The 20678-nt window shown below is 40.1% G+C and overlaps 1 pseudogene; it reads right to left on the bottom strand.

The window, feature by feature from the left end:
• Window positions 1-8632: 8632 nt before the first annotated feature.
• On the bottom strand, window positions 8633-12700 carry LOC110205441 (large ribosomal subunit protein uL10 pseudogene; annotated as a pseudogene).
• Between the last annotated feature and the right edge of the window lie 7978 nt (window positions 12701-20678).

Here is a 20678-nt window from a genome sequence, read left to right as displayed (position 1 = left end):
ATCTATCTACTCTACCTGGGCTACCTCTCAGAGGCTCCCAAAGTGGATGATACCGCCCCCCGGGGGTGCTGGAATGATCCAGGGGGGTAGTAGTAGCATCAGCTGCAATAGGTAGGGGGATTGAATAAAAATAAGGGGGCAGTGGAAGCCTAAGGAAAGATGAAAAAAAAGAAAATTTTGAAAAACCATTTGTACATGTTTCATCTGTTATGTAACAGAGTTAAAGTCATAATGATTACATTCAAACAAACACAAAAAATGCAAGTTATAACTGATCAGTGATCAAATCCGCCAGCAGGTCTTAACAAGCAAGTCTTGGCACACAAACATTTTGTGTATTGTCAGGAAGACCAGCATGCATCAGCAGGAATATGCACATGTAATGACTTGTTTACAATATGATACTATACAGTTACATGACTCAATATTGTTCTATCAAAATTTCAACACAGAAAAAAACACAAAGTTAGAATAAATTATTAAATTCAAGGTGCATCTTTTTTTAATTTTATATTTTTTTGAAATGATGCAAATTTCAAAAGAAATAGCATTAAAGAGTTAAAGATTTCTAGGGAGTTGCTGAGTAATTTTTTTTTAAAGGGGATGGTAGACCAAATAAGTTTGGGAACCTCTGCTCTAGATGCTAGTTTGTGCTCATTAAATATCCCTGTCTCTCTTAGGAAAAGTTGAGAATATTTTGTTGAATTTCACTCACCACAACATTCTTTTGGCCAAATGTAAAAGATTCTGAGAATTACTGGCTGGGAAAAGGAGTCAAATACATCCAAGGCCCTTCACAGAGCAATGTTCTTGACCACTGGTCCAAGTCATACTCTCTTGTGACAAGCAAGAAAATTAAATCTCTCTTTCACATGACAACCATTCAAACAATCAAAAAAAAAAAAGACCATGCACCTTTTCAAAGTCATCTCTCTTTTTTTAGAATAAATATCTGACCCTCATGTAGTCATTCAGTCAGCTAGCACTTAAATGCCTGCTACATACCAGCTACTGTAGCAGTGTAAGACTGAGGAAGGAAGGAAGGAAGGAAGGAAGGAAGGAAGGAAGGAAGGAAGGAAGGAGGAAGGAAGGAAGGAAGGAAGGAAGGAAGGAAGGAAGGAAGGAAGGAGAGAGAGAAAGAAAGAGAGAGAAAAAAAGAAAAAAGAGGGAAAGAAAGAAAAAAGAGGGAAAGAAAGAAAGAAAGAAAGAAAGAAAGAAAGAAAGAAAGAAAGAAAGAAAGAAAGAAAGAAAAAGAAAGAAAGAAAAAGAAAGAAAGAAAAAAGAGGGAAGGAAGGAAGGAAGGGAGGAAGGAAGGAGGGAGGGAAAGATGGAAGGAAGGAAGGAAGGAAGGAAGGAAGGAAGGAAGGAAGGAAGGAAGGAAAGAAAGAAAGAAAGAAAGAAAGAAAGAAAGAAAGAAAGAAAGAAAGAAAGAAAGAAAGAAAGAAAGAGAGAGAGAGAGAGAAAAAAAAAAGAAAGAAAAAAGAGGGAGGGAGGGAAAGAAGGAAGGAAGGAAGGAAGGAAGGAAGGAAGGAAGGAAGGAAGGAAGGAAGGAAGGAAGGAAAGAAGGAAAGGAAGAGTTCCTCCCCATATGATTTTGACCTTTAACTTTAACCTCTTCATCCTGGTTACCAAGCTCCTTTGCCTTCCAACCTTCTGGTATCCTTTCTAAAATATGGCATTCAGAACTGGAGCCAACACTGAAGATGTGATTTGAACAACTCAACATGCAGCAGAATTCTCACTTCCCTCTCTCCAAGAGGAAGGAAACAAGTATTTATTGTCTATCATGTGCCAAGCACATAGGTTGAGGTGGCTGGTTGGTGCGGTGGATACAGAGCCATACTTGTAGACAAGAAGACTCATCTTCATAAATTCAAATCTAGCATCAGATACTTACTAGCTGTGTGACCCTAGACAAGTCACTTAACCCTGTTTGCCTCAGTTTCCTTATCTCTAAAATGAACTGGAGAAAGAAATGGCAAACCACATTAGTATCTTTGCCAAAAAAACAAACAAACAAACAAACAAAACAAATGGGGTCACAAAGAATCAGACATGACTGAAAATTGATTGAACAATAATGTTCCAGGCACTGTAATAAGTATTTTACAAATATCATCTCAACTGGTCCTTGCAACAACCCTGGGAAGTAGGTACTATTATTATCCCCATTTTATGGTTGAGGAAACTGAGGCAGACAAGTTAAGTGACTTGCCCAGGGTCACACAGCTAAGTAAGTATCTGAAGCAGGATTTGAATTCAGCTCTTCCTGACTCCAGGCCCATTACACCACTTAGCTGCTCCTCTGAACACTATACTTTCATTAATGCAGCCTGGGATCACACTATTTTTCCCTCAATGCAACACCTCTACTAAACCCCTAGGTCTTTTTTGTTACATGAATTGCACTGTATCCTCACCCACCCATACTATTGCAGTTGCTTTTTTGAACCTAACTACAGTGTTACACATTAATCCCTATTAAATTTCATCTTGTTAGGCCACCCTTCCAGCCTGTCACAATCATTTTGTATCCCGATTCTACAATCCAATCAATTAGCAATCCTTTCCAGCTTCATGTCCTTTATAAAATCTAGAAGCATGCCAGATAGTCTTTTTCCAAGTCATTGACTACAATGTTGAACAGCATGGGGCCAGAAATTTTCTGGTAATATAGCAAAGAGCTAGAATTACTCCTTTCAAATTGCCTGGATCCGGATGATTCCAAGGCACTGAAATTCTTCTGTCTGTTACATATTCCCTTCCCTGCTCAAACAAGGGGCAATATTTATTCTACCGATTCCTCACCTCCTACAATCGACCTTAAGACGATTAAAAAGAACATCATCATTACAGACGTGTGTTACAACTCACCAGAAGTAACTTTGTGTTCTCAAGAAAATTGTTCAATTCTAAGAAAACCCAGCAAGACATAAATTGATTTCAAGAGAATTCAAAGAAATAACTACACTGAGTAGAAGAAAAAAAAAAGATCTCTGGATGTAAGCATCTCTGTCTAGTAGCATCTGCTGAGAAGACCAACATCCTAGAAGTCAGGAAACATGTACACAACCTTCTCTTGGGCAATCACCACTCACTATTTGTGTGCTGTTGAACACGTGGAACACATCCCTTAAACTTTGAAAATCTATTTCTATAGCTATTGAATGAGGCTATGAATATATGTGTGCAAAATACTTTGCAAAGTTTAAAGCACTATATAAATATTAACTACTAACTACTATAAATTCATCGTATGCTGTTACAATTTTTACTGATATTATTATAGAAAAAGCATTCTCATCTTGCTCAGTGTTCATATAAAAATGGTTCCAGAAAAAGACACTATTCTGATATAATCTTTTTACATTCAATATTCTATAGACTGTCACACAGGTCGATAAAATAATTGTTTTTTGTGTTGAATAGACAATTCAGAATGCTTCCTTATTTTCTATAGACTCACTAAAAGCATACTTATACATCTCCAGTAGTAGAAAGGATGACATAAATGATTGGTACTTCATCCATTTCCCATGTTATTTTGACTTAGAAGAAGCTATAGAAGATAGCTATGTAGTACAGTAGAGAGAGGGGTAAGTCTGGAGTTAAGAACACCTGAGTTCAAATCTGGTCTCAGATACTTATTTACTTGTATGACCCTAGGCAAGTCACCTAACCTTTGCTTCAGGCTCCTCAAACACAAAATGAGGAGAGTGATAGTACCTACCTCCCAGAGTGGTTGTGAGGATCAAATGAAATAATATCTTGTAAAGCACTTAGCATGGTGCCTAGCAAATAGTAGGTGCCTAGTAAATGCCTGTCCCTTCTACTGGGTGTATTTTGAAAGTTTTTCATTCCATGCTGCTTAAAGATTGAGTGTTTGGTATGGCAACACCTGTTCTTAAGTCTTTGTGGCACGTCCAGTCAATGTTGGGATACAGTGCAATCTGCAGTAATGCTCTAAACAAAATGTGGCAAACGAGTGTAACGAAATATTTCTATGCTATAAGAAACACCAACTATGAAGAATATAAAGAAATGATACAAAGTGAAGTAAACAGATCCAGGAAAACATTATACACAGTGACCAAAATATAAATGGAAAAAATGGCAAAAAAAAAAGAAGAAACTCCATATTGTATATTATAGTGACCAAGCTCGGCCCTGAGGAGGTGTAGAAGAATGCACAGACTATCAGCCAGGTGGTGTCCTGGTTAGTTTGCTCAAGTGCCTTCTTTATTCTCTTTCTTTTTTATTCTTTGTTCCATAGACGGCTCTCTCAGGGTGGAAGGATAGGGAAATATTACATACATGTAACTTGTACATATTTCATGTATACATATGTGATGTAGTGTTTCCTGTATAATGCGCGCGCGTGTGTGTGTGTGTATATATACATATACATACACACATATATAAGAAGCTTGGTGGTGCAGTGGATTGAATGCTGGACCTGAAGTCACAAAGACTCATCTTCCTAAGTTCAAATCTGTCCTCAGATACTTGCTAGCTGTGTGACCTTGGGCAAGTCACTTAACCTTATTTGCCTCAGTTTCCTCCTCTGTGAAATGAGCTGGTGAAGAAAATGGCAGACTATTCCAATATCTTTGCTAAGAACATCCCAAAAAAAGGGGTCATGAAGAATTGGACACAACTGAAACGACTCACCACCACCAACAACAACGACAACAAAAATATACAGGATGCAGAAATGAAGGGCAGGCACACAGAAAATTTGTCAACAAAAAATCTAAAGGGAAGACTGAGCAGAGAAAGCCATATGCTGTGGGTCGGGTTCCTTGGGTCATTAGAGAACAGTACTTTGGTTAATTCAGTAGGAGATAGTTGAGGGAAAGGCTTAAAATGTTCAAGCTACAAGCATTTTGCTGATGGCTATACACGAGCCAGAGCCAAAGCTTTTTGAGATTTAAAGGTTTCCTCAGAGGATAAGGCAGAAGCAAGAATTAAGTTAATAGGCAATGAATGGACAATGCTAGGGGTTAATAGGGCACCATATTGTGCTTAAATAATATCTGTCTTTTAACATTTAGCGTATATTCATCTCTCATAAAGAGTAGATTATTGATTCATATAACTATTTTAAGTTTATTCTTAGAGAAAAAGCACTAATCATGCTGAATCCTCTGCCTTTATCTTATTTTTCACTTATTCACAGAAGTCAAATTACAGGAGCTGCATGCTACATCAAGAAGCACTACTATCTACGTTGGCAGTGGCTTCCAAAATCATAGGCTAAACACAGGGTAGGAAACCACCTGGTTACTGCTCTGTCGATTCGAACCTGCTTCAGCTACAACAAATTTTACACCAGTAAATTTCAAGAATCCATTGACCTCACAGAAAAATCCTACACCTAAAATAGCCTTTTCCGACCAAAACTATACTGTCTACTGGAAAATAATCATAGCATTTATATAGCACTTTGAGGTTTGTGAGGAACTCTACAAAAATCAGCTAATTTATTCTGCACAACAAGCCTGGGAGGTAGGTGTTAATATTATCTCATTTTATATATGAGGAAATTGAGGAAAGCAGAGGTTAAGTGACTTGTCCAGGACCACACAATTAGTAAGTGTCTAAAGCAGGATTTCAAATCATGTCTTCCTAACTCCAGGTCGAGTACTCTATCCACTGAGCCTGTAAGATCATTGGTCTTGGATCTGGAAGGGACTTCAGAGATCATGTAGTAGAATTCTCCAACCCCACCCTCACACACACACTTTATAGATGATGAAACTGAAGGCCAGCAAAGTTAAAAGACTGTAGGTTTCACAGATAATGATTTGTACAAATGGGATTCAAACCCAGATCTCTTGACTCCAAGACCTGGACTCTTTCCACCACACCACAATGCTGCTCCAGCATGAGCCTGCCACTGGTGGTCACTCGCCCTACGACTTTCATTTTGGTTCTATAATCTCTCCGAGGACAGCTAGTGGCACAGTGGACAGAGCACTGGGCTTGGAATAAAGAAGACTCACTGGATGAGTTCAAATCCAGCCTCAGACACTTCCTTGTTCTGGGACCCTGAGCAAGTCACTTACCCCTGTTTGCCTCAGTTCCTCCTCTGTAAAATGAACTGGAGAATGAAATGGCAAACCACTTCCATATCTTTCCTCAGAAAATCCCAAAAAGGGGGTCATGAAGAGTCAGACATGACTGAAAGGACTGAAAAGCAAGTCTCTGAAGTAGTCAGAAAGTGTTATTTTACCTTCTACTTCCTAGGAATGCATAGGACCTCCACACTATAAAGCTTTTAAAGCATGCTTTAGGACCATGTGATAACTCAGAGGGCTTCAGGGCAAGGTGGCAGAAGAATTTCACAAGTCTTTGGCTTCCCCCAGGACAGTAAAGGGGAAGTGTGTGAAAATGGTGGTCTTATTTCTTTACATCGTAAAAAACAAAATTGACAAGATTCTGAGTCATGAACTTTATTCTGACAGTACAAATTATAGTACCCACTTCAGAGTGTTGTTTTAAGAATCAAATAAGATAATATGTGTAAAAGCACTTTGCAAACATTAAAACACTAAAATATTAAAACTATATAATGCTAGCTATTATTAAGATGCTAAGTATCTGGTATTGGCTTTCTCAATAGTAAGTTAGTGAATGCAATTACAATTGTCCTTACACTGTACAAAATGTTGTATTAGATGATAATGAGGTCATAAAGAAAGCAGACTACACAGACCACAAGTGTATCTACTTCCATGTCCCTGGACTCTGAAATTCATTTAATTGATCACAATTTTTTCTCATTCCATCTTTGCCTCTACCTAATGATTCTTAACTCTACTCTTCATCATCACTGTGACCTGTAATCCCTCTACCCCTCAGTTCTTTCCCAGTTCGGCACCCCCATGCTATCTACACTATTCTCCATTTTCCATCTTGACCCCTTGGTGAAACAGTTCAACTATTCTTCTGAGTTTCTTATGTCCTTGTATTATTGTTTATCTTTCCCTACCTAGCCCCAACCTTGACTCCCATTATCCACTGCCTTCACTATTATTCATGTGCTGTTGAATGAAGCTGGAGAAAATCACACAACCATTCTGAAGGGATCCATTTCAAATTTATGTTGCATAGCCTCAACTGGGCCCTCACTGCAGCAAGACAGTTCTTTCATCATGTCCTAATTGATTCACTATTCCACTCACCACAGAGGCTTTTCAAAACATTTCCATCACTCCCTAAACTTCTAAAGGCTCTCCCTGTGAGATGAGAACCTTGCTTCATATTTCACTAATAAAATTGAGGCCAGTCGCTGAGACCTGTCTCTTCCATTCTCCTCATGCCACATCACTCAGAAGCTTTCCCCCTTCCCTCTACCTCTTCCTTTACCTCATCTCTACATGAAGAGGTGGTATTATGCTAGGTGATTGGAAATATAAAGCTGAAAAATAAAATAGCCCCTGTTCTCAATTAATTTATACTCTACTAGTACAAAGATTCTTAACTTGATGTCCATGAAACTATTTTTTAAAATATTTTGATAACTAAATTTAAATATAATTGGTCTCTTTTAGAATCTCATGCATGTCATTTCATGTGTTTAAAAATATTATTCTAGAGAGAGATCCATAGGTTTCACCAGTTTCACCAGGGGTTCATGATACACACAAAAAATATTGAGCCCCTGTTTAGGAGACATAATATGTACAGAAGTAAGGAAATAAAGTAATTCAAAATAATTTCAAGAAAGAATGAGTGCTAATAACTAGGTGGATTAAAGTAGTCCTGATGTAGGTGCTGGCACCTGAACTGTGCTTTGAAGGAAGCTAGGGATTCTGTGAGACAAAGAGAAAGGAGAAAATTATAGATTTGGGGTGACCATTTGTGCAAAAAATAGAGTATTTTGTACATGGAACAGCTAGCAGACTGGTTCAACTAAAATAGAGAATATGAATAAGACTTTAAAGTTAGTTGGGAACTGCATTACAGAGGTCTTTAAATGCCAGGCTAAAGATTTTGTATTTTATCCTAGAAGTACTATGGATCTATTGAAGGTTTTTTTTTTTTTAAATTAGCAATAAAATGGTCAGATCTGTATTTTAAGATATCATTTCGGCAGCTATGAAGATGATGGATTAGAGAACATTGACGCAGGGAGATCAGTTAGAAGGATATTTATTGTAATAGTCTATGCAAGATATGGTGAGGACCCACACTAGGAGAGATGCTGCATCTGAGTCAATAAGGAGAAAGATCCAGAAAATGTTGTGGAATGAGAATCAATAACGATGGCTACTGAATGAATATGGAGGTTGAAAAAGAAGGAAGATTCAAGGACAACTCTAAGGATGTGAAGCTGGGTGACTGGAAAGTTTATGGTGCCATTAATGGAAATAATAAAGTTTGAAGAAAAGATGTGTTTGGGGGGAAATATGTTTAGTTCTGTTTGGGATATTTTGAGTTTGAGAGGCTGACAAGATATCCAAGTGAAGATGTCCAGTATGCACGTAGGAATATAGGACTGAGAAGCATTAGAGTACAGTAGAAAGAGTGCTGTTTGCCGTAAAAAAAAGAAAATCAAGGTTAAATCCCAGTTCTGTTATTTGCTGTATGTAAAACAACCTTGAGCAAGTCACAACCTCCCTAGCACTTAAACCTTGATTGGAAAAGCAGCAACAATATCAGCAGTTGCAGCCACTGCCAAAATGGCAGCAGCTATCAATGCTAAACAAAATGCCTTTACCTTCTTCAGCAAATGGATAGGTACACTCAGATTCCACAGATACAGCCAGGACTTGCTTATACCCATTGATGATAGAGTAGATTACTAATGAAATAGTTGAATAACAAATCTGTAGACAGACATTGCCAACATTTCAGACAGCCTCCGAGAAATGAACATGTAAAGTTTCCTTTGTGATGTTCCAACACTCCAGGATTATAGAGGCTGCCAGTGTCAAAAATCTATTTAATAATCACCCCAAAAGAGTATGAGGGAATATTAATTCAGCATATTTGATAATGTCACTTCCCTGGCTCCCACTTTGTTTCCTCTCTTAATCAGATGCTCATCACTGATGGTTTCTGTCATGCCCCTGGAAATCTTGGTGGGAAAGCCCAAAGCCTGGAAAAGGAAGATCTTGGGATTCAGACCAATGTTCTAGGCTAAACAATCCCATTCTTGAGGCAATGACAGCAGCACAACTAGTGGCTGGTACTTTATTGGACAGAAGTATGCCATTAATCACAATCAGATCCTCCTCAGTGGGCAACATAGCACACAGATGCCCACAAATGGCTTTGTGCGTCATGGTGTGCTTTCTCATCAATTCTACAGCTTCTTCATGGAGGGACATACAAAATCTGATGCATCTGTTTGTTGGAGTCTACATTGTCTGCTCCCACAGTAAAGTGTTATGGGTAATCATCCAAAAACTGGGATGAGGTTGAGGATGGAATTTGATTTCCAGGTACCTCTGTGTCCCCAGGCATCATGAAAGTACTTCAGGAATTGCTACATAGTTTAAAGATAATAAACTTACATAGGGAGACCTAGAGAGAGCCCAAACTTTTCCCTTAGAAGATTACAAGAACTTCTCAGCAGATTTTAAATTTCATAACTCTGGAACAAACTTCCTTCCCATGGGAAATTCTCCACCCTGGGGCCACACTCCTATCGCTAGTCCTAGTTACCCTCTCGGATCATTGGTAACCTTGGAAAGAACAGTCCCATTTGAGAGGTGGGATCAGAAACCAATTTGCAAGAGATTAAAAAGAGAGTGGAAAAGTAGGAAAATGAAAGCAACTGGGGAAAAAAAAAACTTTTCTAGTACTCTGTGAAAGAGAGGTGAGACATCGCCAGAGGGGACAACAGATTCAAGGGAAGGTTAAATGTAAAGTCCTGCATTTAGGTTCAAAAAAATCAATTTTATTTGGGGAGAATGAAGGAGAATTGACTTGATAACAATTCATGCCCAAAGGACAGGAAGGCTGAACCAGCGTTATGTTGTGACTACTAATGCCTTTTTAGGCTGAATTAATTGATATACTGCTTTCAAAACAAGTAAAGTTAGTCCCATTGTATTCTTCTAATCTAAGCACATCTGGAGTATTATGTTCACTTCTGCACCAGCCTTCTTATAAGGGATATTAACAAATTGCCATAGAGAGCCCCAGCAGGTAATGAGTCTCTAAACAATGCAAGACCCTGAGACAGAAGAAAACATTCTGTCCATAAGATCATAGGATTTAGAACTAGAAGGGGCCTTGAAAATAATCTCTAGCCTAATTCCCTCATTTTACAGATAAGGAAACTGAGGCTCATAGTTATTAGCAAAGTTGGGAACTCAAGTTCTTTTGTCATTCAAATAGATCTGAAATGTCATCCATGGCCATACTCCCTTCAGAGATGCAGATCACAAATCATTCCTACCTCCCCATCCCATATGACTGATCTAAGTATATCAAAATATTTTCCACAAGGTATCTTCTAATGGCAACTAGGTGGCACAGCAGGTAGAGCACCAGGTATGGAGTCAGGAAGACCTGAGTTCAAATCCTGTCTCAGATACTTACTAGGTGTGACCCTGGGCAAGACACTTAACTCTGTTTGCTTCAGTTTCCTCATCTATAAAATGAGCTGGAGAAGGAAATAGCACACCACTGCAGTATTTTTGCCAAGAAAACCCCATATGGGGTCACCAAGAGTCAGACATGACTGAACAACAACAACAACAATCCCCCAGTATTCTGGGAGACTTCCTTTCTCTTGCAATCAAAAAGATACCAATGGGGCACATGGGCCATCCATTAGTCACCATTCACTCTTGCCACACGACCAACCCACTTCCATTTTCACTCACCTTGGTCTTACAGTAGATAGAATGTTGGGGCTGGAGCCAGGAAGATCTGACTTCAAATTCTAGCTGTGTGACTCTGGGCACTTAACATCTGGCTTCCTCAATTTCCTTAACAGAGGATAATAATAGCACCCACCTCCCAGGATTGTTGTGAGGATCAAAGGGGAGATTTGTAAAATACTTAGCACAGTGCCATAGGAGGCACTGAGTAAATCCTTGTTCCCTTCCTTCCTCATACATCTCTTTGATGAAATCCTATATATTTTTTATTAGATGACATCCTATATTATGCTTCTTCTTCATAAGTTCTTGTTCGTAATGCACTGTATCCTACTTACACCTGCCTTTCCATTGCCCTCTGGATGATGCTCATTTTCAATTCTTTGGAGACTGTTGTGTTCTATGCCTTGTAGCCACAGAACTACACCAAAAAACATCAATGGTAAAGAAATTGGCTTTTGTCTCAAAGAGGAGCTTGGCAAGGTCATCAAAAGAACTCACTAATTTCCCAAAGGCTACCCAGCCCACTTTCCTTCTCCTGTTCAGGGCTGGCCAAGCTGATTTGTTGTCCATTTCCTGATAGATGAGCTTGATGTGCCATTTAATCTTGCTGCATCTGATCATCTACACAATAGGTATTCTTCATCCAGTTGGGTTTTGTTTTGTTTGTTTTGTTTTTGCAATTGGGGTTAAGTGACTTGCCCAGGGTCACACAGCTAGTAAGTGTCAAGTGTTTGGTCTGAGGTGGGATTTGAACTCAGGTTCTCCTGACTTCAGGGCCGGTGCTCTCTCCACTGCGCCACCTAGCTGCCCCTATCCAGTTGGTTTTTCCCTGGTACATAATGATGCTGAACTCTTCACTTATGGATCTTATCCAGGAGGCTTTGCATTCATCTAGGACTCAGTGTAATCAAGACAATGTCATCATCCACCAACTGGATGGAGGATCACACCATCTATATGGAACCCCTCTTGAACTTGAACTCTATTAGATCTCTTCCATGACAGTGCTAAACACCTTCGGAAGAGGAGTAAAAGGAAGAAGAGGAAGAAGAAAGAAGAAGAGGTAGAATACAGCATTTATATAAAACTTTAAAGTTCACAAAGCACTTTTACAAACATTATTTCATTTGATCCTCACAACAACCTTATGAAGTAGGAACTATTATTATCTTCATTTTACAGATGAGGAAACTAAGAAAGACAGAGATTAAGTGACTTGCCCAGGGTCACATGGGTAGTCAGTGACTAAAGCAGTTCCCAAGAGGCAAATGTTGGCCTGACTTAAGGAAAAGTCTATGAACCTCTAGAGCTATCCATGAGTAGAATGGGGCTGCCTTCAGAGCTCATGAGCTCTAGGGTCAGTGGAGGTCTGCAAGCAAAGGGTAGACAAGTCCTTGGCAAATGAATTGAAATGGGTATTCATTTGAAGTGTGAGTTGGACTAGGTGGCTGCCAAATCCTGTGAGCCTGTGAACTGGGGATATTTAGTCTGAAGAAGAAAAGGCTAAGGGAAGATACCCCACATGAATTCAAAAACAAAGAATTATCATGGGAGAAGAAATTTGTTCTTCCTTGCTTCAAAAAGCACCATTAAGACCAAGAACTGGAGGGGTTTTTTTTCAATTAACAAAATTTGTCCCACCTCCAGCCATTGGAAAAAGAAAAAGAAAGACAAAAGCTTATGACAAATATTCATAGTCAAGCAAAAAAAAAAAATCCCACATTGGCCATGTAAGGAATGTAAGCTACAGGCCATCTCCTTGCCAGTTGTCTTACCATGCTAGAGAGACCTGCACCCTGGTGCCCTTGGTGACTAATATGCTGACTTCCTCTTAATTTCAGTAAAACCCCAGCCATGCTTCATTCACTTTCTGCTCTTTAGTCATCTTCTCTTCACCAACCACCATGCTTGTACTACTTCTCCCCCACAATCCCTTTCAAGAATTATAAATTATGACCAAATCAACTCTACCATTACTCCTGGATGAAAGGTGTCAATCTATTACCCTATGGCCCCATTCATCATCACATAAGTTACTTTCTTTTATTTTTTTTTATTTTTTAATTTTTAGGCAATGGGGGTTAAGTGACTTGCCCAGGGTCACAGAGCTAGTAAGTGTTAAGCGTTTGATCTGAGACCGGATTTGAACTCAGGTCCTCCTGACTTCAGGGCCAGTGCTCTATCCACTGCACCACCTAGCTGCCCCCACATAAGTTACTTTCAAAACCAAAGTGCCCACACCTGCCCACCAATGCCTTTTGTGTATTGTCTCCCCTGTTAGAATAATGTAAGCTCCTTAAGGGCACCCACTGCCTGTTTTTACATACCCAACACTTAGCACATTGGCATATAGTAATTACTTAATAACTGCTTTTTTCATTCATTTTCATATTACATAATAACTTTCTAGCAACCAGTTCTGTCCAAGAATGAAAGAGGCTTCTTTATGAACTAGGAAGTTCCCCATTACTGGAGGTACTTAAGAAGGGCCTGAATAACTATCTTTCAAGAGATCTTAGAATTTCTGTACCAACTTGGTGGCTGAGTTAGATAACCTTTAGGATTTATTCTAATTCTTATGATTCCATAACTGCATGTTAGGAGACTTGGGTCTGATTCCCAGCACCAATATTTACTAGCTTCATGATGACAGTCATTTAATCTCACTGACCTTCCATTATCTCATCTACTAAATGGGAAGAATACTTGCCCTAGCTACCCCACAATGTTATTGTAAGGAAAGCACTCTGGAAACCATTAAGTGCTATATAAATTGAGTTACTGTATTGTGCTCCTTTCCCACATACTCAAAGTAGCACTAAATCCCATTCTACCTAATGTAGTTCATTATATGAATTCAGATATATTACAGGTCAAATTATGCCTTCTGGAACAGGCAGTAGTACAGTGAAAAAGAGGGCTAGATTTGAAGTCAGAGAACGTGGTATCAAATCCCAAACCTCTTACTCCCTATATAACCGTGGACAAGTCCCTTATCCTCTCTGGGCCTCAGTTTCCTCATCTGAAAAATCAGGGGATTGGGCTAGATGACCTCTAAGGTTCTTTCCAGCTATATCTATGATTCAATGACCTTTTAAGATGGATGCTATTTTTATCACCCAAAACCAGAGTTTTGAGTAACACAGAGGGCATTAAAAAATTGGGAGAAACAGCTTTACAAGCACATATCCAAATAACATGGGCTAATGGAAGGTATCAAGGAGTTTTGCCTAATAGATCTCACTCAAAGCATGGTGCTACGGTCAAATGACAAAAAGAATGTGGGATTTTTCTCTTTGGCTTTTCCAGTAAATATTCATAGATTCTAATAAAGCAGGTAATTCATGTAAATCCATCTAACTAACAAAATGGTAAAACTCCCAGTAATTACAAAGCAGCATGTAATTTGAACAATTATACCTCTCACAATAGAACCACAGATTCTACACTGTCAGGGAAGAAGCCCCCCTTCCATAGCAATCAGCCTAGACCATAGACAAAGGTCAGGTAGAACAACATAGTAGCTGGCCTGTGTGGTTCAGATTTTGTTTGTGGTTGGACAGGGAATATCACAGATACCTAAGATGCCTGATAATGACTTCATTCAAGCCCTTGAAGTCTTTTTGCCCTTCCCTGGAGTCTTTTTTCTTTTAACCAGCCTGGGTCATTGGGTTATCAGCCCACATAACAGCCAGAACAGGAAGCAGGAATAGCATTCAGGCAAGGCAAGCTATAAATCTGGGCCAGGATGGGCCATTGAATTAGAAGCAGGTGAAGTCAGACAATAAAGAGGCCAATGCATATGGCTGAGATCATGAATAGGCAAAGTCAAGAAGGAAGCCAGAAGCCAAGAAAAAACTGTCTTGTCCACTAACAGGGGGAGCTTCCCTTGAAAGCCATCCTATACCCTAGATAGCTCTCTGATCCTATTTCCTCATCTGTAAAATGAGAAAGACTGAATTCCAAGATTCTCTCTAGCTCTAGACAGCCCTAAAGAACATCTTTTCCAATCCCTCCCACCACTTTTCCAATTACCTTCATTATTCTGTATATCGTTGTTACATACCTAGATATTTACAGTTCTCCTCCGCTAGAATATAAGCTCCTGGAGGGCAGGAACTGTGATTTTTTTTTCCTTTTTTATACCCCCAGTGCTTAGTACAGTGCCTGGCAAATACAAAGTGCATGAAAAATGGTTCTCCATTGACTAGTTGACTGTCTTGGATAGTCTATGGCTCTATTAGTCTAACTTGTTCTGAAAGAATTTAAAGACAGATCAGAGGCTTTATCCCCTTAGAAACCTAGATCTAGATGCATAGTTAGCTGACTGTCTTCTTTTTGAAACTGACTGGTGGTTAAAGGGAAATTTCCCCTTTTGTGCCAAGCCCAATCTTTTCGGGGCTAGAGAATCAACCTTACCTCAACTCAACAATTCAATACAAACATTTATTAAGTGCCCACTTTATGCAAGACCTTGTGCTACATGCTGGGCATACAAAGACAAACATCAGACAATCTTGTCCCTTGAGTGTTTTTGTTGTCTGTCTAGGAAGGCAGCCTCATCTTCTGGGCTAACTTTAGGATTCATAAAGATCTCTCTCCCTTAGACAAGGACAACAATTTATATTTTTCCAGTGTGAAATGACTCATAGATCTAAGGAAAATTGGGAATTAATTAAAGGAGACATTTCTCAGCACCCAAATTTTCATAAGAATCTATATCGTACTCTGATACAAGGACAAGAGGGTTCTACTAGCTTCTCTCATCCTGGGCACAGAGAAAGGAGGGAAATGAGATGCCATAGTCTGAACCAAGAGCTCAGAATCAGGGGGTATTAACAAATTGAACTGCTAGCCTCAGCCACATAGAATATGAAGATGAATAAGGAAATGGAGTTTACCCATTCAGGATTAAATTTTTCTTTCAAGGTCAGGAAACCAGCAGTACGTTCTGCTTACTCTAGAAGACCAACTAGGATACCTGATGAGCCAGTGTCTGAACCATCACTGTAAATATTATATTCCAGATAAAACTGTTCTCTGTCTTCCAAGATCCAGGAGAGTCATTTCTTAAGTGGGAGGGTCTCACCTGACTGTCAGCACGAGGGTATAGCAAAATAAATGTATTTCCCTAGCCCTTGTCCTGGCCTTCTTCCCATACTGTCCCTGACCTTCACATCTCAGTCTGATAAGTGCTGGGTTCATGTTGGAACAAGCCTTCTGAAGTCAAAGGCAGCACATTATTTCAGGGACGAGAATAAAGCACGGGACCATTAGTTTTCAGAAGCTGACAACAGGTCAGAAGTTGCCATAGCTTGTCTCAAATTGAAGAGACCTCACAGATTTTTCCATCAAGGAGTCTAGCAGAATCACCAGCAAATGAAAAATTCTTTGACATTGCCACCCAAGGGTAGGTCTGGGATGATAGGGCATCAGCTATGTAAAATACTTTATGGCCTGGGGGTGGCACTCTCTATTTCAATGCTTTTCTCTAGCTGACCCTGGGACCTTGAGAGATCTGGCTTTGACTGTTCGAATTCCATATTGCAAATTAATACAATGCCAAGGAAAAACACAAATTTGCACATTGAAATAGTGGGCATTTGAAAAAGCACCTATAAGCCCTGACCTGAGCTGATTTACAAAGGGTAATTAAGTCAACATCAAATTTCTAATTGCTTGAGCCTGCCTTTCTTAGAGTGCTCAAAAGATTTAACGAATGTCGCTGATGAAGGGGGACTGTTACAGGACTACAATGAAAAAAATCACTCTTCATCTCTTCTTGTTAAAATTTATATTCTCCCCATCACTCCACTATTACCTAGTGGCTTCAGTGATCAAAGAAACTGTTCCTGGCCTGCTTACCTGATCAGAGAGAAATGGAGAGAGTATTTCAGCAGCACTTAGACCTGCCACCCCTGATAAGACCATAAGGAAGGAACGCAAACATGAGGGCTTCTGATCATTGGCAGCCAAGCCTTCCCTAGTGGGGCTGGCTTCAAGGCAATTGCTCCAGGCTTTATGTTCTTGGCCCTGAGCAGTGAGTCAGGGAGACTGCTAGCTTGGGAGAAGGCCGTGTTTTTGCCACGGCTAAAAGGGTCCAGAGGTTCACATCCAGACGATAAATCTATAACCATCACTAACACAAACACACACACACACACACACACACACACACACACACACACACACTCCATAGCAAAAGAGTAAGACATCCTAAGGCTAACCTTTTTATGACGTATTTCCTCCACTTCAAGGTGCCCTGCATGTTTCTTTAAACCTAATTTCATTAGGTTTTTTTTTTAATGGGGAAAAGGGTTTTGCAGCACTCTGTGGGGTTTGCCCTGAGCCTACCCTGCAGTTCTAAATCTGAACTGCTACCAAGAGCTGTAGAGATAGAACTAAGCTACAAAGTCCTGCCATAAAGATACAGACATAAATGAGCATCCATAGCAAATTGCACTGAGCTCCCCCCTCCAAAAAAAAAAAAGGAATTTCCCTCTATGGGCTCTCTCTAAAATAAAAAAGGACTTTTTTCTGGGAACTTTAGGTATATTATTTTAGAGATTACATATTCCAACCCATTCACTTGACAGAGGAGAACACTGAAGGCCACAAAGATGAAATGACTTGCCCAAGGTCACAAAGCAATCTAGTAACAATCCTTTGGTCTTATACAGGTCAAGTCCTTTCAACCCCATGAAGCGGGTGACCAAGGAGGTTGCTGTTTCACCTCTCTGGAGTTATTAAGAAATGGCATATGTTTTCATCTGGCTTAGATATGATGGCACCTAAAAGGAAGAAAGATTAAATCACTTTCCAGTATCTCTCCAGACCTAGGATTCTAAGATCCTATGACATAGGCACATAAATATCAGTGCAATTGGTACTCTGTCAAGTCAATCTGATGATAGATAGATAGATAGATAGATAGACAGACAGACAGACAGACAGACAGACAGACAGACAGACAGACAGATAGATAGATAGATAGATAGATAGATAGATAGATAGATAGATAGATATAAATTACCTGGCATGCACATGGCTCTGAAGTGTTCCAGGGCTTGATGCAATTGACACAATGTCATCTACAAACAGGAGTATGTAGCGGACCTTCTCATGTACAGTGAATCTCTGAAAATGAGATCAGGGGATAACCAACTGACAGTTCCATTGATATCCATGGAATGTCAAAAGAACAGGAGTAAGGGACAGCTAGGTGGTGCAGTGGATAGAACACCAACCCTGGAGTCAGGAGGACCTGAGTTCAAATCCGGCCTCAGACACATAAAGCTTACTAACTGTGTGACCTTGGGCAAGTCACTTAATTCCACTGCCTAGCCAAAAGAGAGAGAGAGAGAGAGAGAGAGAGAGAGAGAGAGAGAGAGAGAGAGAGAGAGAGAGAGAGAGAGAACAGGAGAAAGACCCCTAGAAGAATGGGTGAAATCCCTATGTCATGTGGACAAGTGTAGGACAGTGTGAGCAGGAAGGGGATGGTTGCTATCTGCATCTCTGGAGAGAGTTCCCACACTGACGGAATCAAAGGTCCATTGGATTATTACATTCAAAGCCCTGCTCAGTCACCACTCCAGATAGGGGAGCAAGATTATAAAATCATAAATTTAAAGCCAGAAGAGATATTAGAAGCCATCTCGTCCAATCTCCTTATTTTACAGGTGGAGAAACTGAGGCCCAAGGAGGTTCACTGACATATCCAATGTTACATAGATAGTAAATATCCATAGCAGATTTTGAACCCCAGTCTTCTTACCCTAACATCAGGGCCCTTTCGACTGCACCATGCTTTTGCCACACAGCTAGTAAGTGACAGACTCTAGACTTGAATCCAGGTCTTCCTGGATCCTTCCCTATGAACTCTAAGAGAAAGGGGGAGGAGGGAACACTTTTCTAGTTCAGTCAGTTTTAACTCCCTGCCCAAATGAGGGCAGGAGAAAAAAAAATGCAGTAGAGTAGAGTAAGGCTGGGCCAAAAAGATTACTCTAGCTACAAGGGTACCTAAGCATTACAGAAAGTTGGGGTATTTTCCCCCTCTTTGATCCCTCTTTGGAAGAGCTCTCAGTGGCCATTAATACATCTCCCTCATTTTAAACATGAGGAAGCTGAGGCCTAGAGGTTTGAAGCAACTTACCATTATCACAAAGCTAGATAGTGATAATGCCAGGATTAGAGCCCAAGTCTACAGTCAAGGTATTATTCCATTACATCACACTGACCCTACAGATTCTCTTCAGAAGCTTTTGCGTAAAAAAAAAATTTCTCTTTCAGAATCCCAGAAACTACTATTACCCATGCAACCTCTGCTAACAGTCAGCTTCATCTGAGAAAGTTTCCTGGCAGACTTTGGGGCAAAGTTTTAAAGGAATTGGGTAACTTGGCTTGGCACAAAGGGTTAGGGAGGGCTGAGTCTGAAGACCGAGAGATAGGAGCAGAAATGAATGGCAGAATCATTATTGATGCTCAAATTTCTTAGCATCTGGGAGTTTATTTGAAGTGCTAGAGCCTGGCAAGAGATCACCATCTTTCCATCTCCTCTTCCTCACCCAGGCACACTCCCAAGAAACAAGATGTCTGTGAGAATGGCAGAGTACAGAAACACTCCAGTTCATTTGTGTACAGAGAAGAATGGCATTCTCCAGCCATCTCTGCATTATCAGATTGGGCTTAAATTGCTAAGTACTCTAGAGATTTCATTATCTTGCTCTTCTTTTCTCAGTGAAAAAAAGCAAGAAGTTCAACTTCATTATGAATGACTAAGAAAAATCCAATTTGATCATGTAATTCATTTTGTGGAGAAACAAGAGCTTTGGATGAGTGAGATAAAACCAGGAGAGCCAAAATTCAGCTAAGAAAGTACAAAACAGGGTATGTCTCTAATGGGATAGTTAACACTGAGACAAAGAGAGTTTGAGAGTCTAGAGGTAATTAACTAAGAAAAGGAGAATCTTTCCAGACTCTTTTCCCTCTCCATTTTTAAGGCAAGCTACAATGGGGGAGGAAGGAAGGAAGGAAGGAAGGAAGGAAGGAAGGAAGGAAGGAAGGAAGGAAGGAAGGAAGGAAGGAAGGAAGGAAGGAAGGAAGGAAGGAAGGAAGGAAGGAAAGAAGGAAGGAAAGAAGGGAGGGAGGGAGGGAGGGAGGGAGGGAGGAAGGAAGGAAGGAAGGAAGGAAGGAAAGAAGGGAGGAAGGAAGGAAGGAAGGAAGGAAGGAAGGAAGGAAGGAAGGAAGGAAGGAAGGAAGGAAGGAAGGAAGGAAGGAAGGAGTAATTTGCTAGATTAGGGCACCAACCAAAGCTCAGAGACATAAGTGAGGTCACACAGTTAGTAAGGGGCAGAGACAGGATCTAAAGTTAGGCTTTCTCACTTCTTAACCAGAGAGTTTTCTCTATCTTGATGCTATCCCAAAGTTTTCCCTAACTGAAAGCAGCATTATTCACTACAAAAATAAAATGGCAGCCTCTGTTTGCCAGACAGGATGGTCCGATGAAATAAGCCCTGAAATAGGAGTCAGGAGACCGGAAACCAAGTTTTTTTTTTGTTTGTTTGGATGGTTGGTTGGGTTTTTTAGGCAATTGGGGTTAAGGGACTTGCCCAGGGTCACACAGCTAGTAAGTGTCAAGTGTTTGGTCTGGGGCCAGATTTGAACTCAGGTACTCCTGACTTCAGGGCCGGTGCTCTCTCCACTGAGCCACCTCGCTGCCCCTGGAAACCAAGTTTTGATTCATCCACTCACCATGGGTACTCTCCAGACATGACTTTCCTCATATAAAAAATAAGGAGATTGAACTAGATAAATGTCTAAAATAAATGTCTAGCT

This window comes from Phascolarctos cinereus, unplaced genomic scaffold (assembly GCF_003287225.1).
Source record: "Phascolarctos cinereus isolate Bilbo 61053 unplaced genomic scaffold, phaCin_HiC Scaffold_5;HRSCAF=322, whole genome shotgun sequence".
NCBI lineage: Eukaryota > Metazoa > Chordata > Mammalia > Diprotodontia > Phascolarctidae > Phascolarctos > Phascolarctos cinereus.
Note: the sequence above shows the minus strand (reverse complement) of the source record. Positions and strands in the feature narration are given on the sequence as shown.